This window comes from Dermacentor albipictus, chromosome 8 (assembly GCF_038994185.2).
Source record: "Dermacentor albipictus isolate Rhodes 1998 colony chromosome 8, USDA_Dalb.pri_finalv2, whole genome shotgun sequence".
NCBI lineage: Eukaryota > Metazoa > Arthropoda > Arachnida > Ixodida > Ixodidae > Dermacentor > Dermacentor albipictus.
The window spans coordinates 4,610,596-4,625,955 of NC_091828.1; the positions used below are offsets into that span (position 1 = coordinate 4,610,596).

General features: G+C 49.4%; 1 protein-coding gene and 1 long non-coding RNA gene across 4 annotated transcripts in view; one reads left to right on the top strand and one right to left on the bottom strand.

The window, feature by feature from the left end:
• The window catches only part of LOC135910447 (beta-hexosaminidase subunit alpha-like), a 274,956-nt gene that overhangs the window by 106,656 nt on the left and 152,940 nt on the right, over nucleotides 1–15,360 (top strand). The window lies entirely within an intron of this gene.
• Nucleotides 9,909–14,095, bottom strand: LOC135910449 (uncharacterized). The gene is made up of 2 exons (XR_010567073.2): nucleotides 13,754–14,095; nucleotides 9,909–11,555 (listed from the first exon to the last, which is right to left on the bottom strand). It is a non-coding gene; the product is annotated as an uncharacterized lncRNA (long non-coding RNA).

Consider the following 15,360-nt stretch of genomic DNA (forward strand, 5'->3'; position numbering starts at 1 on the left):
AGCAGCAACTGCTGCTCGTGTGATTTTTTTCCGCAGTAAAGCTCACTTGGTGTTCGTCGACTGTCATGTGTGCATTTTTTCTGTGTCCTGTCCACAAAACGCGCCGTTATAAGCATGATCCATCAATCCTGATAATGATGTTTTCCATCTCACTTGACTAGACGCAGCTTTCTATTCCGATAGCTTATTGTGACAGCCATTTTGCGATAGCAATTAAATGAACAATTCAAGCGCATTTCTGCAGTGAGCGTCACCGTGGGGTTCTCCATAAAGTGCGAGAGCAATAACATCGTCGCCCCGCGCCCTACGTCGTATGTGCAAGTGAAAATGTGCGAGAGGAGACGACGATCGGGGATCAAACGCGGGCCCGCGCAAAACGGGCGAAAACAGAGAGAAAGCACACGGTCTTCCGAAGCGCGCCAGGAACCCAATGTTGTGAGGCACCAGGGGGAGGGGAGAGAAGGCGGCCGGCTTTCTGTTGCAACTGTGCATGTGGCGGCTCCACGCGGTCGCGCGGCCTTATCTTTAGAATGTTCTACGTTGGGGGCAGGGTCTAGGTTCGCCTGCGTCTCGTACATTCGTACGTGTTGCGTTCCCGGAGCTCACTTAGCGTTGAAGCTATAGAGAGTTGCTGCTCTCGCATTTCCTCACGCCAGCGTTTTGACAGTGGGTATTCGAAGTTATGGAGTGCTTTGTGTTCATAGCCACGCTTGTTAATTAAGTGAGCAAACGAAAGCTTACAACTTGATAGGGCCGACAATCGTACCATCCTTACTTCGTATGGCTGCTTCATAATTTGCTCTCCCCATCGATGCTTCACCCTTCGGCCGAAACTGCGACTTTTTTACGGGGATCAGCCATCGGAGCAAGCCACTCAAAGGCTTGCTCCGATGCATTCAAACACAAGGATGTTTCACAAATATACAACAATGTACCAACTAATGTAACGTTATTGTCAATATGCCTTCACTTTCCACTTGCCATATGTAGGCACAATCTGAAGTTGGGCAAGTTGGTTGATATTGATCGGGAAAGTAAAGAGAAAAGCAAAGGTAAGGCTGGCCTGTCAAGAAGAGATTACCTCTGGTGGGCTGTCATGTAGTGGGCGGCGGCCAAAGGCATAAGATAGACGCGAGAAAAATACTGCGAAAAGAAGAGAAAAGCACGCACACATAAACACTACAGAACTGTTTCCGTGGGCGCTCCCACAGAGTCTGCAAAGGCGATGCGTGTTGTTCCGGCTTCAGCTGGCTTTTGGGCCAGGAGTCCACCCAGCCCATCGACGAGTACGACATGTAGTAGGAATGAAGAAGAAAGGGATTATCAACCCTAATGATACTGGCTCCAGATGCGGCAGCCCACTCCATATAGGAGCATACTGAATGTCTGAGTTCACATCAGGACACGTCATCACCGCCTCACTGCACGAAAAGTCTCCGCTTTTAATACCATCCTCTTCCCTAGGTGACTAGACTATGAAATCTGATGAGAGTTTCGCAGCCGATCACAACTGTCGAATGGGTCGCAAAATCCCGCCCTTAATAGCACACCATTCCACCGTTCCGCAAAATGTGGGAATCAGAGGCCGAAGCCGTTCCCTCGATAGCATTTGATGTTGGTCCTTTTCATTAATTAGATCAGGTTGCAAGGTTCAGGTAGAGGGGTCTTTTCTTGATTCGTCAACATTCGGCGTCAACTCTGCGTCGACTTCTGGATAGGCGCTGATAAATGGCGGGGGGGTGGGGGTGCCTCGTGGTATGCGTCCATGAAATGTTCATTGCCGTATTGAGACGCAACAATACACTCTTCGTCACACAGTGTACAGTCGCAATTTACCACACAGTCTGTGTCTTTTAAATAACGCAGTAGTGCCGGCACAGTGGCTTGCGTGTAGGCTAGGTTCCAAAAATGTTGTTTTGCGTGAGTGGGCGCTTGTGCAGATGGTCCAGCATGGGCTGCCCTTTGCGGGTTGAAGCTAGGGTACTCGGAAGGGAAGTGAGCGATCGCGAAATAAATACTCAGCGCAGCAGGGATAATTAAAGAGAGAATAATAAGAAAGAATTGCGATGATTCTAACCACTAATTCTCGGTTGATTGATCAATATTGTCATGTGCGTAATGATGAAAATAGCACAAACGCTACTGCGGCCACCTGGCTACTCAAGTGGGAAAGACAAAGACCAAAGGGTCGGTGTCGCTGCTTTGGCTCGCTCTGTAGTATTGGCTGAGACTGTTTGGCTGCTCTCTGTGCTGGACCTGGTAACCCGCTAACCGTCAATAAACCGCTTAGCATTTGGTGGAGGAACTGGGTACGCATGGCCGCGTACGCATGGCCGCAAGCGATCGCCTTGAGACAGGGTTTGTCCCTCCTGATGGGCTATATCAATTTAGCGTCATGCTACTTGGATTCTGCAATACGCCCGATACTTTCGAGCGCATGATGGATAACATACTTCGCGGTCTCAAATGGAACATCTGCCTGTGCTACCTTGATGTCACCGTTGTGTTTTCTTCAAATTGTTTGACGCACCTGTCTCGTCTCGACCAGGTTTCGACATGTCTTAAGTACGCTGGTCTTCAGTTGAATATAAAGAAAATGCGCCCTGGAGCTCGCAACTTGACAATCAAGGACCACATTGTTTCCAAAGACGTCTTTCACCACGATCCTGCGAAAATTCGAGCTGTCCCCGAATTCCCTAAACCAATGTCCCTAAAGAACCTCCAGAGCTCCATTGGTCTTTGTTATTACTTTCGTCGATGTGGGCGCAATTTCGCGCCCATTATCGCTCCTTTGACGCGCCTTCTCATCGTTGGCACCAGCATGTCTAACTTGTCTCCTGAATGTGATGACGCATTCTAGACACTACGCCAGCTGCTCACATCTCCTCTGATACCCCGGCAATACTATCCTCGGGCGCCTACGGAGGTACACGTGGATGCAAGCGGCATGGGCCTTGGTGCGGTGCTCGCGCAACCCAAGCCGGGCTATAACGAGTATGTTGTCACCTAAGCGAGCCGAACCCTCACAAAGGTTACGGACGACTCTTTTACGTCATCACGCACCACTACGCTCTTTGCTGGTTTTTCACATTGAAAGACCCTTCGGGCCGCCTCGGCCGCTCGGCTCTGCGGCTACAAGTGTATATCTAAGCAGCATAAAGGTCTGGCCGCAAGCACTCCAACGCGGAAGCCCTCCCTCGCTCTCCTCTACCAGATGATACAGCGTCTCCCTTGGCACAGTACACCGCTCTCTTAGTGCTCAACGTCGAGTCCGTGCATTCGGAACAACGAAAGGACCTATGAATTTTTACCGTGCTTGACATTTTGTGGGATTGTACCACCACCAGGCCCTCCCACGCGCTCCGCCGCCAGGTCCCTCGTTTTACCGTGACAGACAACCTGATCTATCACCGCAACTGTATACTGGAAGGTTGCACGTGGCTTCTTGTAATACCACGTCACATGAGCTCCGAACTCTGGTTGCTTTTCATGCCGACCCACAGATCGAGTGCTTACGCCGGCGTCCTAAAAACTTGCGAAAGGTTGCGCCAACGCTTCTACAGGCGTGGCATGTACAGCTTTGTCCAGAAGTATATCGGTGCTTGCGAAGCCTGCCAACAACGCAAGATTCCTGCGCAACGATCGACCGGCGCTCTTCAGCCCTTATTTTGCCCTGCGTGACCTTTGTATCGCGTTGGCGCCCACCTTTATGGCCCACTTCCGAGCACTACATCTAGAAACCGATAGATCATCGTTGGTGTTGTCCATCTCACCCGATATACTGAGACAGCAGCCCTTCCTACCGCTACAGTATGCGAGGTTGCTTTCTTCATCATGCGCGATTTCGTGCTTGGACATGGCGCTCATCGAGAACTCCTCAACGACAGAGGGCGTCTTTTGGATGTTTTTTCCAAGTGCTTGGAGTTCTGCTTGCCGAGTGCCACGTCATCCACGGCTCACCTACTGCGTACAATCGTCAGACCAACGGATTAGCTCAACGCTTTAATGGCACTCTGGGCGACATGCTCAATAAGTAGGTCGCATCACATCATCCCACCTGGGACATGGTTCGGCCCTTTGTAACCTACGCTTACAATGCCACGACTCAAGCGACCACAGGCTTTTCGCCTTTCTTTTTGTGGTGTGGACGAGAAGCCGTCTGCACGCTCAATACATTATTGCCATACCAAATTGACTCCACCAAATTGAGGCCAATTTCAGCAGCAGCCAAGTAAACTGAAAAATGTTGCCTACTGGTGCACACCTTCCCGGCGGAGGGTAAAGCTCACCAGCGGAATCGGCATGACAACGACCTGAGCACTACCACTTTCTGTGTCAGTTCCCTCGTTTGCTTATAGATTGCGCCTCATGTTCCCGGTATTTCGTGTAAGCTGCTGGCCCAATACCACGGACCAGGCACGTACGCAAGATTTCTTTTCGGGGGGGGCTAACCCAAGGGAACTTTTCTATGCGAATGAGGGGGAGGGTACTTTTACTAGTACAAATGTGAATAATCCCACCATTCGCCATAAATACCAGTAAACTCGCAAAAGATAATTGAAATAACGTGTATCTCACAGGTACGCCTGCGAGATACGCCACTTCTTTACTTGGCAAACAGCGAACCACATCAAATGGACTCGCGCATGAAAGATGGGCAGGAAGAACCTTGCCAAGAACAAGTTAACAAGCAAGAGTGCAAAATAAAAATTTCTAGTAGCGGTTTTGAGTTAGCTCTGGAATAATTACAGAGAAATGAATATTTTTGTATCAATCACAGTTCCTTTGGATCCCTCGTTTACTGCTCTGCCAAGTGCCAAAACCGACTCGTGTTGTTATTTGGGAAGTTACGTAACGATGCGTGGTCACGGGTCCCGTAAAACCGCGTAGAGAGCACGACGCTGCGGCTCTAGAGGTACTACACGTAGGTTACGAAAAACCCCCATTAGCCCAACAGGGAAGTGGCTGCGTCAGGCAGCTCGATTGATAACTACAGAAGCGTCATTCGGAACACACGGAATTATTCTTCATATCCGGCGGCGTTTTCTTTACTTCCTTTTTAAATAAAAAGATGTTGATTATAAATTTTTTACAGTTATCGCTTTTCCTCCCTGTTTGGCTGTCACCTTGGCTTTCTCCTTTAGTAGATAGCTTAATTTCTCATCTCCTTGCGACTCTTCTTTCCAGTTGCCAATTTCGCCCGAAAAGTGCTGTACAATTAGGAAAAAACTAGACGAGCTAACGGGCGACAGTCATAGTGCTTAAGAGTTGAACGGTTATTGCAAAGTCGGATGATGGACGCTGTTTCGCAATATTTTATTTTTGACCTTATCTAACCCATATCGCGGATATATGGTTCCGAGGATCTGCCAGCGTCGCGCCGAGCCGTCACTCGAGGAAATAATGAAGCAAAAGGAAAAGTTCAACGCAATTGTCATTTTCTCATAACTCGTTCCACAAGCATACAGACCAGCTGACTGTAAACCGAATCCCTTTCCTGGCCCCTGCATCAGTCTAAACAAAGAAGGTTGAACTAACGAAGCAACAGCGTTGCGCGTGATCGTTGAATAGACGGTGAAATAAAAATTGTGTTGGGCATTATAAATAAATACTATAATTAAAACAATAAACTATCCTTCTGCCTGCTGCAGTAGATGGGGACATAAAGATTGTGTTGGGCAATAAAAAACGTAATTAAAATAAAAACTAAGCCCTGCCTGCTGCACCTAAGTATTGCAGGCTGCCAAATTGGAAAGATAAATGAAAATTACCGTAGTCAAATAATTTTGTAATACAAAAAAGAGGGGGGGGGCGAGTCAACCACCAGAGGAACCAAAGCCAAGAGAACGGATGGTTGCGGGATTTATTGAAAGTATTGATGAACACAATACATAATAACAAGTAATAATTCATGTCTTCACTCACACAGTTTTTCTTTTCTTTCTTTCCTTTGCTACATACTTATACAATATTTATTGCTGTCTTGCTCTTTTCTTGACTTACAGTCATTAATTTTTTACGTCTTCTGTTGATGATGCCCTCTTGCCTTGCCAGTTCTCGTCCGGTCTGTCTTGTCTTGGTGATGTCTTCTGTCTTCATGGCCTCTTCTTTCCAAGCTAAAGCACCATTTTCTCTCTACCAGTCTCCACAGCCTGCAGAAGCTCAGGTATTGCCTTAGGTAACTGACACAAGTTGTAAAGTCTACTAACCGAAAATAATTCCTTCTCCGCTTCTTTCTTCCTTCATTCAAGTGTGCGAATGCCTGAATTTGTTATCTCGTTCTTTTCTTTCTAAAACTAACGTCTCTTACTTCGTTTCTTCTGTATTCTTATTTAGTTTATTTAAATGACACAATTTTTTTCCGTCTATATCTTGCATCCTTTTTTACATACTTTATTTCTTTTCTGGATTACTGAATAATGACCTACTTAATTAAAATGTCTATAATCGGTATTACAATGCTAATAGGATTAGGAAACTCAGACTTTGGAGAAGTAATTGATTTGGTTCCTCCATCACGATGCAGTATGTCAACTCCAGCCCAAGGGGTCAGTTCTGACCCTGTGATTTCACACCTCTCAATTCCAGTTTTATTGACCACGAGGAGAAAGCAGTTCTGACACTATCAGTGTTCAGTTTCTGTACGTATCCAACATTATTCATATGGGATGTACTTAATCACTGTGAGCCTCTTTTTAGTCCGGTGGTTGCCGTAACCGTCATACCATTAATAGATGGGGACAACTGAATTGATCTTCAGTTCATCCCGTGGGCACCAAATCGACGAGAAAACTGACCTCCACACCCCAGAAGATGCCGATAACTACCACCATCCAGAAGGAGCGAAAAAATTGACAACTATTCTACTCTGTGAAGATGGAATGGCAGCGAAAGCTGACAGTCAAAGCTCTCAAACGAAAAGCAAAGTGTTTCACATCCGCTGTGGGTCGGCCTGGAGATACAGCAATATCAGACCGACCAGTGGCAAAGGTGAAGCAGGCGTTAAGCACTCCCCATACGTGGGCCGCTCCCGAAAATATTGCAACACCGGGCCCATCCCCGACGGAGGTGAAGGAGGTATTAAGAACTCCCCATACGTAGGCTGATACCGAAGATATTGCATCACCGTGCCCACCCGCGGCGGAGGTGAAGCAGGCGTTAAGCGCTCCTCATACGTGGGCCCATCCCGAAGATCTCGAAGGGTGCGTTACACGTTCCCGAGTCCACAGGGGTATGTGCCATTGACATTGGACCCTTTTTGCACTATTACCAGGATCGGCGCACATCATGATTTTTTCTGTTAACGGACGCCGAAAAAAAACTACGGAAGTTAGTCATACACTGCTTTCGCTGTAAAAGGCACCAAAATGTTGACCGCCGAGTAGATTGATTTGTCGGCGCTTTAGCAATGTATGTGAAGGTGGTGGGGGCGTGGGCGGATAGGGTGCGGGGGGGGGAGGGGCTATGCCGCTTAATTTTGATGGGGGCAGGGGGCCGCCCCCCCCCCCCTCCTTTGGGTACGTGCCTGCCCCGGACCCTGTACATCCGCTGTAAGCTGTGGTCGAACCACTGGCTCCATCGGACGACCTGAAGCGTCACGGTTCCGACACAGTGCACGCCAGCCGGGTTAAACCTTATTATGTTCCCCTTATAGTGTCGTCACCCTGAGTCATCAGGATGGCTACTCTTCTATCGGGGAACCATTACAATGACCAATATAGCACAAACGATACTGCGGCCGCATGGCTCCTGAAGTGAGGAAGATGAAGACCAGAGGGTCGCTGACGCTGCTTTGGCTCGCTATCGTTTTGGCTGGGACTGCTCGTCTGCCTTCTGCACTGGACCCGCTAAACCGCTAACTGTCAATAAACCTTGTAGCATTTGAAAAAAAAGCAGGAGTTGATTTATGAAAGTAATATGCGCATGGTGGAAGCAGCAGCATAGCCGGCAATATGCTGACCAGAGAATCCAACGTGCAGCACATCCTCGTTATCACTTTGAATACCAAAATATCTCCATGTAACACTCACCTGAGTAATAACAGTGTCAGGTAACAAGCATGCAAGCTGTTAAAGGCAGCACCAACGAGGGTAAAACAAGAAAAAGTAAATGGCACCAAACAGATTCAAAGAGAGGAACACATATGACAGGACGGTCGCCTTGCGTTTCTCTGTTGGAGTGTATAACTCGCTCTTTAAATTTCATGAAGTGTGGCATGGCAATACGCTCAAAGCAACATTGTTACGGTTAATGTTCAACCAGCTTTATTTAAGGGACGAGATTGATGGTGAAGTCAAGATGGTGTCCCGAGGCTGCGCCAGCTAACGTCTTCGTCTTCGCCTCGCCAGGCTCATGCCGTAGCAACCCCCGGTTGCCAGACAAAGCCCGCTGGGCAAGTCCAAATCACTCGGAAAGCGTAGGGTTAAACCGCTTAAGACGAGCAACTTGTACTAACTGGGTCCGGCTAGACCGACGAGCAGCGGACGTCAAGCGTGTCACCACGTGCGCAAATCAAGCGATCTACAATGACGAATGGGCCCGTGTAGTGGGGTAAAAACTTTTCGCGGAAGCCATGTTTACATTCTGGACTCCACAGCCACACAAAGTCTTCTTTAGGGTACGAGACAGACTGGTGTCGGCTGTCATAGCGCTCTTTCGATCGGTGTTGCGATGCCGCATTACGAAGGCGAGCAATACGCCGGGCTCCTTCGGCAAGACAAAGCGTCTTCGCAATAGAGTACTCGCTGTGGAAATCAAACTGTAGTATAGTGTCAATGAAGCTTAGCGGTGGGCGTGCGTAAAAGAGATAAAAAAAATGACTGTGGCTTAGCTAAGGCTAAGCCCAGGATGCGAAGCATACTAGCCTTTATTTTAGTTGTTGAACCACTGTTTAGCCTGGTGAACTGCTGTTGCTTGGCTATATTTGGTTCGGCTAGACGAAGAAACAACTCATGCAGGCGAGCGCACGAGCTGAGACCCGGCTATGTAGCTACGCGGCCGCAAGCGAGCGCACGAGTTGAGCCGCCGCTTTTGCAGCTGTTATGACGTCATATGGCAGCTACGCGGCCGCGCGCGGCGCACCAAGGAAGAGCGTGGTTGTGCGGCTAGTATGCTTCGCATAAAAATGGCCAGGCTTAGCTTGGTTAAGCCTTTATGGTGACCGCATTCTATTGGTGACCGCATCCTTTATGGTGACCGCATCCTTTATGGTGACCGCATCCTTTATGGTGACCGCATTCAGTTTCCTGTATACAACGCAGAACCTCCACGATCCGTCCTTCTTTACCAAGATTACCGGGCTGCCCACGGACTAGAGGACTCTTGAACAACACTTTTCCATAGCATGTCTTTCACCTGTTCAGTGATAACTGTCCTCTCTGTTGAAGAAACGCGGTAAGGTATTCGCCGAATGGGGTGCGCCGATCCGGTGTGAATTCTGTGGCGAGCACGAGAACGCGGGAGTGAAGCCTGCTTGTCGCCCTATGCGAAATCGAGCACAGAAACATGTGCCCACAAAACTTGTTCGAGAGCATGGCGCTCATGTGAGGGCAGTGCCTTGTTTATCATCAGCAGGATCTGCTCTTCAGATGTGCTTCGATGGGCATCGATAGTATGAGACCGCACCTCCTTGCTTAGAACTGTAATGGAGCTGTAAGTAATCTCGTCAAATCCAGCGAGCTTCATATCACGCGGGAGAACAGCAGAGACGCAAGAACAATTGAAAGCCCACAAATTTGAGGCGCCACTCACTACTCTCACGCGAGAGCGTGGTGCAGGTGCATCTTTCTTTACGCAGCTCGGTGTAATTGGCTGGACTTGCGTGTCGAACGATGAAAGGTCTGCAGCAGCGAAATCGAATGCGATACGTGATGTAACGTGCCAAGGGAGACGACGCTTACAGTAGCATGGTCAGTGCAGGAAAGAACCAAGGTTTATTGAGAGCGTGGCTTATAAAGACATGAATGCAGCGCGCTGTACAACTGCGCATCACAGATGCGCATTCGCGCTGACATAATCAGTACACACGTCCGATACATCCTCCCTCGGGAAACAAACAAAACAGATTTAGATACATATACACATTTGCCAAAACTTATGACACTTGCTGGAAATGTTCATCATAATGAAGCTTCTGGGGAGGCCGGACGACACGAGTCGACCTTCTAGTAGCATGCGTCGGTTGGATGCCAGGCGAAGGATCGCCGTCACTTGCCGGTAGCTTTGATCCTACGGCTGTTTCTAGAGATGACGTCTCGGTGGCTTGCGCTGTTGGTTCAGTTGGTGCTGCAGGCGCCGGTGCACCAGAGCTTTCACATGGTGGAATCTCCTCGCAGTCGTCATCACTTTCACTGCTATACAGTTCACCAGTCCTAAGTAGATGTCGGCGGTTGCGCCGCAGAACACGTCGATCTTGCGTTCGTACCAAATAGGAACGTGGAGCAGTTTCACCAACGACCTTCGCTTTCGGGGACCACGCAGTCGCATCCTGAAGCCTCACCTTCGTGCCTCTGTGCAGTATTGGCAAAGGCCTCCCGGCCTTGGCTTGGTGGCGCTTCCTCACAGGGGTCCGGGACACCCTACCGAAGTCAGGAAGATTAGAACGAAGTCGCCTTCTTTGCAGAAGCTTACCCGGAGAATGCCCATCTTCCAGTGGGGTTGAGCGATAGGCTAGTAAACCCAGCCAGAAGTCCTCCCTCACCTCTCGAGTCTTTTTCAGGATGCGCTTTACGATTTAGACACCTTTCTCAGCCAAGCCGTTCGACTGCGGATAACGGGGGCTGGATGTTACATGCTTGAAATCGTATGTTTTGGCAAATCTGGCAAATTCATGGCTTGAAAACTGGGGCCCGTTATCCGTGCAAACTTCTACAGGTACGCCGTACCTGGCGAACATGGCGCTAAGGGCTGCGATCGTAGTTGCTGAAGTTGTGTCGTCAAGTTTCTCAACCTCAGGGAAATTTGAAAAGGCGTCGTAAGCAACTACGTACGAATTTCCAGCATAAGAAAAGATATCTACGCCGACCCTATACCAAGCACATTTTGGAACTGGCCGCATTAAAAGTGGTTCATGCGGTTGCCTGTACGCGTACTTTCGGCAGGTTGCGCAGCTTTCTACTAGGGCAGCTATTTCGCCGTTCAGACCGGGCCAAAATACGAGAGTTCGGGCCCTCTCTTTGCACTTTTGCAACCCGAGGTGGCCAGCATGTATCCTGTTCAGGATGCTTTGTCTCATACTCCTCGGTATTACAACTTTCGAGCCCTTCAACACTATTCCATTAACGACTGACGGCTCTTTCGCAAAAGGCTTGAGTTCCCCCGGTCACCGACTGCCCGCTTGTTAAGCTCTTCCTCACGGCCTGTAAGTATGCGTCACGAGACGTTTCTTGCTGCAGTAGCCGCTGCGTTTCGGAAGTGACCATGTAGCCCAAGGACTGCACCGCATGGATCTCCACGTCGTCGGTGGTACCAGAAGTGGTGCCAACTTGATCTTTGCCCTGGTCAGCCGTTGAGCGTGACAACATGTCAGCGAGAACTAGCTGTTTCCCGGGAATGTACTGCAAGACAAAGTTGTATTTTAATAGCCGCAAAAAGAATCTTTGCACTCGCAGTGGCATGTCGGCGATTTCCTTTTGCGCGATCGCTATAAGCGGCTTATGGTCTGTTTCGATAAGCACTTTTCTTCCGTACACAAACTCGTGAAACCTTTCACAGCCAAAACAAATTCCGAGTGCCTCCTTTTCAATTTGTGCATAGCTTTGCTCGGCTCGGGTTAATACACGAGATGCATACGCTACCGGTCGCCATTCACCATTGTAGCCTTGCAATAATGTTGCACCAACACCTTCCTTTGATGCGTCGCACGTTATCTTAGTTTCTCGTTGCGGATCAAAGATTGCAAGCAGGGGGGTGGTAGTCAAATCTTGCGTCAAGATTTGCCACTCTTTCGCGTGGTTTTCTGTTCATTGGAACTCTGCGCGGGACTTGATAAGCTCTCGTAAAAGCGTCGTTCGCTCGGACAACCGTGGCACGAATTTGCTGAAATAGTTCAGCACTCCCAGCATCCGCTGGACGTCAGTCTTGAACGTTGGTGTCGGCATGTTCGCCAGGCTTTCGATAAGCTTTGGGTCAGGCGATATGCCCGTTCGGCTTATGACGTCACCAAGGAATTTGACTGATTTCACACCGAACTTGCATTTGTGCGCGTTGAAAGTCAATCCTGCTTTCTCGGCAGCCTTATGCACTTCCGCCAACCGTTCATCGTGTTCTTTTTTACTGGAACCCCAAACTAAAATGTCGTCAATGTATACCAGCACCCCAGGTAGGCCCTCGAATACTTGACTCATGGTTTGTTGAAATACCTCAGGTGCGGACGAAATGCCGAAGGGCAGACGCAGAAAACGGTATATCCCAAACGGTGAAGAAAAGTGCAGATTTTAGATGTGCGCTCGTCAAGCGGTATCTGATGATAGCCGGAGTTCGTGTCAAGACAGCTGAAGTACGCGGCATTGGTTAAACGGGCTTCCAAATCTTCGCGCCTAGGAAGCGGGAAATGCTGCCGCTTTATCTACTTGTTCACAGCTCTGGGGTCCATGCACACGAGTAGTGTGCCATCTTTCTTTTTTGCCAGAACTAAAGGACTGGCCCAGTCGGTAGGCTCGTTCACTTTGACAATTATGCCCGCACGCACCATTCTTTCAAGTTCCTTCTTTAGAGGCTCTTCCAGTGCCAAAGGAACTCGTCGAGCTGGTTGCACGACTGGCACCACTTCAGGTTGCAGGACCATGCTGTATGCCTGCTGCAAACAACCGAGGCCCTCGAAGACATGCCTGAATTTCTTGAGAAGTCCGTCGTAGGAAATTTTGTCTACGGCGCCTACTTTACGCTGGACCAGCCCCAATACCTCACTAGCTTCTAGCCAGAGTATGGCCTGACGGCCATTTTTCACAACAAAAAATGTAACCTTAGCAGAAGTATTACGAAGCCTTATTTCCTGCGTAGACGTTCCATAGCACGCTATGGTACCGCCGTTATACGCCCTCAGCACCGAATTCGTTGGCTTCAACTCTTCAGCTCCCCTCAGTTGGCGGTAAATTGACATGGGAGACAGGCTTGCCTGCGACCCCGTATCCACTTTAAAGCTTATCTCGCGATTGCGAACTTGGGCTTTAACCGTCCAATCCCTTTCGCGACTAGATGTCGTGATCTCGAGAATGTCGAAGCCATCGTCTTGCTGTTTTTTTACTGCGCTGACTAGCGCTGACGCTCAACTACTTGCGAAGTGGTTCAGCTTGTGGCGCAAACGACACCTCTTTCCAAACGCTGGGCATTGCTTCGGTTTGTGCCAGCGGTTGCACTTACGGCCATGAAATTGTTCTTTTCCTTGCTTCCGCTCTCTTGAGGGTGGCGCCGTGCGCCTCGATACGGCATCGACTCTGTCTTCCCCGCTACGCCATACTTCGTTTCGCTGTGCTGCAGTCTCCGCTGCTTTACACATTTGCTCTGCTTTTTGCAAAGACAGTTGGCTGTCACGAAGCATTTTCTCCCGTAGTCTAGGATCGTGCGTGCAAAATACGATCTGGTCCCTTATCATGGATTCTTGCAAAACGCCAAAATTACACTGCGCTGCTTGCTTTTTCAGGTCACGAAAAAATTTTTCAAATGGTTCTCCCTCCGCTTGCTTTCTTGAACGGAATACATATCTCTCGCGCACTTCATTGCTCACTTCGGCGCAATAGGCATCAAATTTTCTCACCACTGTACTGTAGTCGGTCTTGTCTTCATCTATCGCGAACTGGAAGTTGTTGAAGACGTCCAGCGCGTCGTCAACCGCCATGCTCAGCAGGAGGGCTGCCTTCGATGGTTCCGTTTTCGCCTGGTCCTTTGCCGCCGTTGCCTGCAGAAATAACTCAAATTTCTGCTTGAAACGCTTCCGGTTTTCCGTGACGTTACCCGTCAGCCGCAATGGCTGTGGTGCTTTCAGCAGGTCCATAACGCGTTCTTCGCGGCAACGGTTCCCCTCAGGCATCGACAGGCAGCGCAGCAACTTCTGACACCATGTAACGTGCCAAGGGAGACGAAGCTTACAGTAGCATGGTCTGTGCAGGAAAGAACCAAGGTTTATTGAGAGCGTGGCTTATAAAGACATGAATGCAGCGCGCTGTACAACTGCGCATCACAGATGCGCATTCGCGCTGATATAATCAGTACACACGTCCGATACACGTGATAGCGACCGAGGCGTAAGCAACAAATCCTTCCAGACAACACAATAGTTTTTCTCTGGTAAGGATGTGTCGGCAAGGGTGGCGAGAAGCGCGCTATTCAAAGTAATTTCGCATGTGCCACAGTTAACGGATGCACCTCAATCCTGAAGAAAGTCAATACCGAGAATCACATCATGAGTGCACCGCGGTCGTACGAGAAACTCCGTTTTAAAGTCTTCTCCTCCGAGTAAAACACTTGCAACACAAACACCAAGGGGAACTAGGCACTCTCCACTGACACCACGAAACGTCACAATATCATTCCACGGGAACATAACTTTCCCACCCAGCCCCTCTTTGAAAGTCACACTCATGATTGAAACGGTATCACCAGTATCCACTAATGCTGTTGCAGGCATACTGTCAATTAACACACGCATTTTGTTCTTCACCATCATAATAGGCAGAGGAGAATTTCGCAGAGACGCAAACTGTCCGGCGACCGTACCTCCATCGGCCGCGCCGGCTAGTTTCCCGACGGCGGTGGTGAAGTAGCACGTTGCCCTGGTGACGGTGAATGGCGTTGGCCACTGGTTGGGGGCGTCAGGCTGCGGTCTGAAGCTGGCCAGCCACTCCTTCTACTATATTGACGCAAGGTATTCCGGGGTGGCGCGTTTGTGGTGTTTGCAGTACCAGGGTCTGTCGGGCAACGGTCGTCATAACTGTCAGGTTCAAAATTAAGCCAAGTTGCTGGTGGGCCATACGTAGCTGTTTGTCGGTGCCGGTAACAAAAACGAGCAATGTGTCCTGAGGCGCCACAGCTGTGACACACAGGCTATTCGCGACCGAGGTTGAAGGCCTCGGGGTCAACCCTGGGACGCTGCGAATAATAAACGCGATCTTCCGAATTTCGATTCGTGGTGGTAGCTCGACGAGTGCGTTGATCGTGCATCATGTCGTCGGGAAAGGAACGTCGGTGCTGTCGCAGCTGATCGACTCAACAGTCTGCAACGCCTGGCATGGTAGACAATGCGGACATAGCAGATGCATTTTCTTGAGGTTGCTTGGAAGCGCAACCAATCCGTTCGACCTCCGCCCCTTTAGTGTGTCGTTCAAGTTCTTCGCGGACAATTTACCTTATAGTTGCCGCAAGGTC